Below are 7,752 nucleotides of genomic sequence, written 5' to 3'. Positions count from 1 at the left end.
GACACTAAATATTTACTGCAAAGAATTTGGATGAATTCACGCTCTCTGGGCGGTTTTACCCAACCAGCAGAACTATTCCACCTTCAAATAAATATTCAAATTTTGGCAACTCTTACATTTTACCAACTTTGAGTTTTGCCGGAAACGTTTTGAAAATTCTGGAAAATCAGCAGGCCAGAGCACACGCCATGGTTAGATGTTGTCAAGTGCTTTAATATAACCAAAAATGGCCTTGGAATATTTTAACCAAAACCATTTCAACCTGTCTTTGTATTTTCCACTGCAGATTAATTTCAAAAGCAAATATGCTGGAAAAAAAAAAAGGGGAAATAAAAAAACTTGGTGTCTTAACTCTAACTAAATGCTGCTCCTCTATCCAAGCTGGGCTTGAGTGATGCTGAATCACTCCTGACCTGAGTATAAATTTTTGATTAGTACGCCCTTAAACACTTACAAATCACAGTCTATGAAAATATTATCAGAGTGGGACAACTCTTTGCCTAAGGGGTCAGCAGGTTGGTTTACTGGTACCATGGGCTCGGTGTGTTGAACTGTTCAAGCACTGGAAATTAAGAATACCTTAAATCACTCATAGTGGGTTGAGAATGCAAAGAAAACCTATACCAGACACAATCATACACGTGTGGAATAATGTAACCGTGAAAATTAGACATAATGCTTTGGCTATTAAAACCCTAACATAAATGGAACATGTGGAAATTATTTTAGAAGTTTGGACCAAAATGACAAATGGTTTGTTTTTCTTATGTTTTGCATGTAGGAAAGCCTCACATCTGCATGCACCCACCCACCCACACACACACACACAGACACACACACCTCTAGTCAGACTGAAATTTCCTGTTAAGTAGTGCGAGGAGATGAATATGAAAGATTTGTCATTAAGAGCTAGTGGCTCCTTTCAGCTGACAGTTTACAAAGGGAAGTTTAAATATCAATAAATACATTGTCATGCTACACAGGTGGTTTTCATTTCCAACACATAATCTTTGGTTTATGGAGGAAAGATACTTAAATATCACAAGGAAGTCAGCTTTATGAATGGCAAACATGGCTACACCTTGATCTAAGATTTCATATACTGTGTATATGGAGCCCGCTAACTACGGCAGGATCTTTTCATTTAAATTGGTTTAAGTTTTTCCCCCACTTTTACAGCTGGTCTGGGTGTGCAAGAATTAGGAGTATATTAAAAAAACTTCTTTTTTTTAGGGTGTCGGGACATATTGTTTGTATTAAGTAGTTAGTATCAGAGAACCGTTTCAGCTTTTTTTTCTAAAAACCGGGTGATTGTTTTGATAAGCAAAGCAAGCCACCAAAATGAAAACTTTGAGCTGTACTGGTCAGAATGTTTAAAAGCGTTAATGATCCATAATGTTGAGTCTGTTGTTCGAGGTAAGTTGAATTGCTGCGGCATTGGTTCCGACCAACTGTTGTGCGGTTGCCACCTTCTATGTCAGTGCAACAGACAAATGCAGCAAATTAGTGTACTAGCAGTGTGGTGCAGTGAAAATAGTTTTCCTTATATCTTTCAAATAAAGTCATGCCCAATGAACACAATTTAGCCACAAAAATGCAGTAATGAAAAACCCTCCACAGGTTCAGTGAAAAGCAACAAGCTGTACCTTTTCACATTACATAACCCCAAAACTTCTTGAGTTCTTGGTGGACATCCTGTCCTTTTGTAAGTCTGGCCAGAGATTTTCATCACATCTGATTTTTCCCCCTGTTTAACGCACTGGGGAGAAATATCGGTGCATGGTGCAGCGGCCATCCCTGGAACGGTCGCTGGTGATGTGCAGACATGCTGCATTCATGACATCTAACAGAGACATCAAATTCGCACACTGACAGGCCTACGATCTCCAACTCCTCGCAGGAAAACTTTCTATCAGTGCACAAATAGGGAGAATTCTATGGCGGGAAATTCCACAGTCCTATGCACAGCCCACTTTTCCAAAACAAGCTGGTATCATCCCTCTCTTTAATGTGATGGGACGCATCCAAGCTGACTCAGTGTCCCACATTTTCTGCAATTGGCGCTCTGTAAAGTGTAGTTACTTACTTAATAATGTTGCTTCTTTGGTCCAAGGTGGTTATTGTGAACATGGAACGCGGCCGGAGCATCTCAGGGTTTGTCTTCCTTGATCATCTTTTTTCTATCTGTATTTTAACATCTAAATAAGCCAGATATTGTCTTAAGAACTTGACATGTAAACTATACATATGCTATTTATTCAACTAAGTAATACCCAACTATCTGAGCTTTAATGAAATCCTATTGAGGTCCATTTACAATATGCCAAGCGATGAAGGACCACCGCGATGTCAGGTTGCCTCTCAGATGATGCCTATTTTATGGCTGTTTGATTTAGATTTAATATTCAACCGGTGGATTTATTGGCTGAAACCATGGTACAAATGAATAGTGCTTCTCTGCCACCAGTATAAGGACATTTTCCTGTTTTCTGTGAAAGTTCAGTTCATTAAAGTAAGAGGACACAGTTATCATGAAACCACTGTGCATAAATGAAAACAAAGGGTCAAGCTGTTAAATTAAAAATGTATGAATGACATTTTTTTTTTTAATGTATTTTGTGTGGTCTAAATTTATATCAGGCCTTGTTGCTGCATTTCTGAGTGGCTCTAGTATCAAATAATCCTGATAAAGTACTTGGAACTAGTGACACGGAGAAACCAGGTGTTTATTTACTTGGTGAGGGGGCCTTAGCTCCCAGCGTTGTCCATGGGGGGAGCCCACAATTTATGTTCTGAACCTGTCCGCAGGAGGCTGTCCATCATGAGAGCATGGATTATCCTGCAACTGTGTGTTCCCATTCCCTGCTTCGCTGCCTTTTTCTTCCTACCAAGATAAATTCTGAGACTAGTCCATGGGCACATAAGTGCGACTGTAGTGAAAGCAAGCTTTATCCGGGCACCTCTTAACTCTACTGATAAAGATGGATGTTTTGTTTAGATAAAGAAACAAAAATGTTAATTTATGTTTTTAACGGGAATGGATTGTAAAAGGATTGTATATTTAATTTTCTCTCAGGTTAATAGTGACCTATTTTGTGTCATCAGACGTCCCAAATATCAAGTAATTTCTGACATTTAAAATGTTCACAAAAACAGCTTCAATTGATTCTTGAGACAGATTTGCCACTTGATCGTTATAAAAGCTTGATAACGATATTCTTTTGAACGTCATTCTGTTTGGTCTGTTTTAAAACGGAAGCGACATTAAAATGAACAATGATCCTCCTCAGTTATATGCAATATCAAGGACAAGATTGCCCTCTATTGAAGAAAAGAAGAACCTGCATCTGAAAAATGATGGAGTCATTTGCAAGTCACAGCATTTGTCTTTGTAACCCAGTCATGAAAAAGTGACCGTGATAATGTTATGAGTTTATGTAATTTTTCCATTGAATGTGTGTAAAGTGAAAACTGTAATCGAGTGACGAATCTGTTCTCAGTCTTGAAATATTTTGAGTCACAATATGAAAAAATGAGCTCATCGTTGTCATCATCTAGTGCTAAGTTGCTTTAATTTTGTTTAATTTTGTTTTAATTTTTAATATCCTGCCTGCTATTGTCCCTGTAGATTAATTAGACCTTCCAGCAGGCATATCCAAAGTCTGGCCCGCGGGCCAAATACGGCCCGTGTCCAAATTTACACCGACCCGCAGCCTCTGTCATAAAATCAATAATATGCAGCCGCCAGCACTGTTGACCACAGTATGAAAATGTACAAAAAGCTATCTTATAATTTCCCCAGAAGATGGCAGTAGAGCTTAGGCCACACTATGGCCGTGGAAAACATTGCCCCTTGTCACAGGGGTCAAAGGGCATTTTGTGATCCTCTCCAGCCCTTTTTAAAAAATGACGACTGTAACTAAAAAAAGGAAAGTTGACAGCGAGGGCCGCCGCTTTCAGGACAAGTGGAAATTGGAGGATTTTTTCACCGAAAGACAAAACAACTGTGTCTGCTTAATATGCCAGGAGACTGTGGCTGTTTTCGAGGAATTCAACATCAAGAGGCACCGCCAGACGAAACACGCAAACTACAACAATCTAAATGGGAACGAACATAGCGAAAAATTGAAGCAACTGGAAGCTGTTTTAACGGCACAGCAGCGCTTTTTTTTACAAGAGCCCGCAAATCAAATGAAAATTCCACAAAGGCAAGCTACGAGGTAGCAACGCTGATTTCCAAACACTGCAAACCTTTTACTGAGGGTGAATTTATTCAAGACTGCGTGATGAAAATGGTGGAGAAAATTTGTCCTGAGGAGAAACAAGAGTTTGTTAACGTTTCCCTGGGTTGTAACACTGTGGTACAGAGAATTGAAGGCATTTTATCTGACATTACGGGACAATTGGAGGCCAAAGGAGCAGAGTTTGACTCTTTTTTCATTAGCTTGTGACCTGTGACGAAAGCACGAATGCCTCAAAGAATATCAGGCTGAATGGGCGGCCCTCACACATTTTCACCTCAACAAATATGGTCCTCTTTGCAAAATGTTTGGACACCCGTGCCTTACAGCATCCTTACCTGCATCAACGGCAGGTCTAATAAGTGGTAAACCTTAGGACACCTATGGTTAAAGGAAGATGGAAGCAGACAAGGAGCATCCAGCCGGTTTTGAGCCTCTTAGATCTGAGAGGTGCTTTAGCCCCTTCAAGAACTAAAATTGTACTTCTTTAAGCCCCTCTTTGCTGGCACCATTATCCTATACTATGTGTTCTTCAAAGTGACTGGTGCTTCAACACTAGACAATCATATTTACTTTTCCCCTTCATTTTAATTTTTTGATTTTAATGCATTCTTCAATTATTTTTATATACCTTCCTTTTCTTTTATGATATTTTTTTATACAAAGTCTCCATTCTATTTCATAGATTTATTTACAAATGTACTCCTCCTCCTCCTCCTCCTCCTCCTCCTCCTTCTTCTTCTTCGTCTCTTTCGGGCTTTTCCCTTCAGGGTTCGCTACAGCTAATCAACCTTTCTCCATCTAACCCTATTCTCTGGATCCTCCTCTCTCACACCAACTCTCTTCATATCCTTTCTCACTTCGTCCATAATTCTTCTCTTTGGTCTTCCCCTAGACCTCCTGTCTGGCAATGCCAATTCCAACATCCATTTACCAATATATTCACTGTCCCTCCTCTGTTCATGGCTCAACCATCTCAGTCTGGCTTCTCTGACTTTCTCTCCAAAACATCTAACGTGTGCTGTTCCTCTGATGGACTCATTCCTGATTCTATCCATCCCAGTCACTCCCAAAGAGAACCTGGGCATCTTCATCTCTGTGACCTCTAGTTCTGCCTCATGTCTTTTCATCATTGTAACAGTTTCTAGGCCATACAGCATCGCTGGTCTCACCACTGTCTTGTACACCTTTCCTTTCATTCTGGCTGATAGTATTCTATTGCATAGTACGCCTGACACTTTTCTCCGCCCATTCCAACCTGCTTGAACCCGTCTCTTTACCTCTTTTCCAAACTCTCCATTGCTCTGGACTGTTGTCCCTAAATACTTGGAATCCTCCAACTTCTTGATCTCCATTCCCTGTAGCCTCACCGTTCCACCTGGGTTCTTCTCATTTACACAGACATATTCTGTCTTGCTGCGACTAACTTTCATTCCTCTCCTTTCCAGAGCACACCTCCACCGCTCTAGATTTTCCTCAACCTGTTCCCTGCTCTTGCTAAATATCACAATGTCATCTGCAAACATCATGGTCCATGGCGATTGCTCTCAAACCTTATCTACCTGTCCATCACCACTGCAAACAAGAAGTGGCTCAGAGCTGATACCTGAAGAAGTCCCACCTTGAACTTCTCTGTTACACCTACAGCACACTGCACCACTGTCTCACAGCTAGCATACATGTCCTGCACCAGTCTAACATACTTCTCTTCTACTCCAGACTTTCCAGGGTTATAATACCAGGGTTCCTCACTTGGCACCCTGTCATATGCTTTTCTAGCTCTACAAAAACACAACAGCACCCTGTGGCCTTCTCTGTACCTCTCTATTAGCATTCTCAAACCAAATACTCTATCTGCAGTACTCTTTCTAGGCATGAAGCCACACTGCTGCTCACAAATGCTGACTTCTGCTCTTAGTCTAGTTTCCACTACTCTTTCCCATAACTTCACTGTATGGCTCATCAACTTTATCCCACAATTCTGCACATCCCCCTTATTCTTAAAAATGGGCACCATCACACTTCTTCTCCATTCCTCAGGCATCTTCTCACTCTCCAAGATCCTGCTGAATAATCTAGCCAGAAACTGTACACCCAGGACACTTCCATACCTCCACAGGTATATCATCAGGACCAACTGCTTTTCCACTCTTCATCCTCTTCAATGCCTCCCTCACTTCACTTTTACTAATATCTGCTACTTTGTGGTCTACAACAGTCACTTCCTCTACCATTGCCTCTTTAATTTTCCTCATTCATAGCTCTTCAAAGTACTCTTTCCATCATCCCATCACTCTTCTAGCATCTCTTAATACATTTTCCTCTCTAACCTTAATCACCCAGACCTGTAGTACATCCTTTCCATCTGTATCTCTCTTTTTTGCCAACCTGTATAGATCATTCTCTCCCTCCTTACTGTCCAACCGAGCATACAAGTCATCGTACGCCCTTTGTTTTGCCTCTGCTACCTCTGTCTTTACTTTACACTGTATCTCCCTGTACTCCTGTCTGTTCTCTTCAGTCCACTCAGTGTCCCACTTCTTCTTTGCTAACCGCTTTCTCTGTATATACTCCCGCCCTTCCAAATTCTACCACCTAGTCGCCTTTTCTACTTTCCTTCCAGATGATACACCAAGTATTCTCCTACCTGTCTCCCTGATCACATTAGCTGTAGTTGCCCAGTCATCTGGAAGCTCTCCCTGACCACTCAGAGCCTTTCTCAACTCCTCCCTGAAAACCATTCAACACTCCTCCCTTTTCAGCTTCCACCACTTTGTCCTCTGCTCTGCCTTTGTCCTCTTGATCTTCCTCGTCACCAGAGTCATCCTACAAACCACCATCCTATGCTGTCTGGCTACACTCACCTACAACTACTTTGCAGTCACTGATCTCTTCGAGGTTACCTCGTCTATACAAGATATTTTCTACCTGCGTGCCGCATGGCTCGGGGGGTTAGAGCGGTCGTCCGCAGAACCCAACATTCCAGGATTTGATTCCCGGTTCCTCCTAGCCTGTCAAAGTATTGTTGAGCAAGACACTGAGCAGACAACTGCTCCCCTGGCACTGTTCCTTAGCTGCCTTCTGCTCAAGGTTCATCCATGATGGGTTAAATGCAGTGCTCAAATTTCACTGAAGTTGCACTCTAAGTGTAACTGAATGTGACAGTAAAGTTATTTCTTCGTCTATCTCCATTCTTATAAGTTACCTTATGTTCCTGCCTTTTCTGAAAAAAAAAAAAAAAAAAAAAAAAGGGTTCACTACAGCCATATCCATCCTTTTTGCATTGTGTATCACCATCTTTCTCTCTGCGTTCCTATCCTGGTTACCAAATCTGCACCAATTACCACTCTCTCATCTCTGGGGATATTCTGCATCACTTCATCTCACTCGTTCCAGAACTTCTCCTTCTCCTCTAACTTACATCCCACCTGCGGGGCATAGCACCAACAACACTGAGCATCACACCTTCAGTTTCCAATTTCAGACTCATTAGTCTATCTGACATTCTTTT

The sequence above is a fragment of the Fistularia commersonii genome, chromosome 11 (assembly GCF_037954325.1).
Source record: "Fistularia commersonii isolate RoL2024-O1a breed Wild chromosome 11, RoL_Fcom_v1.0, whole genome shotgun sequence".
Lineage (NCBI taxonomy): Eukaryota > Metazoa > Chordata > Actinopteri > Syngnathiformes > Fistulariidae > Fistularia > Fistularia commersonii.
This window is presented reverse-complemented; position numbering follows the sequence as displayed.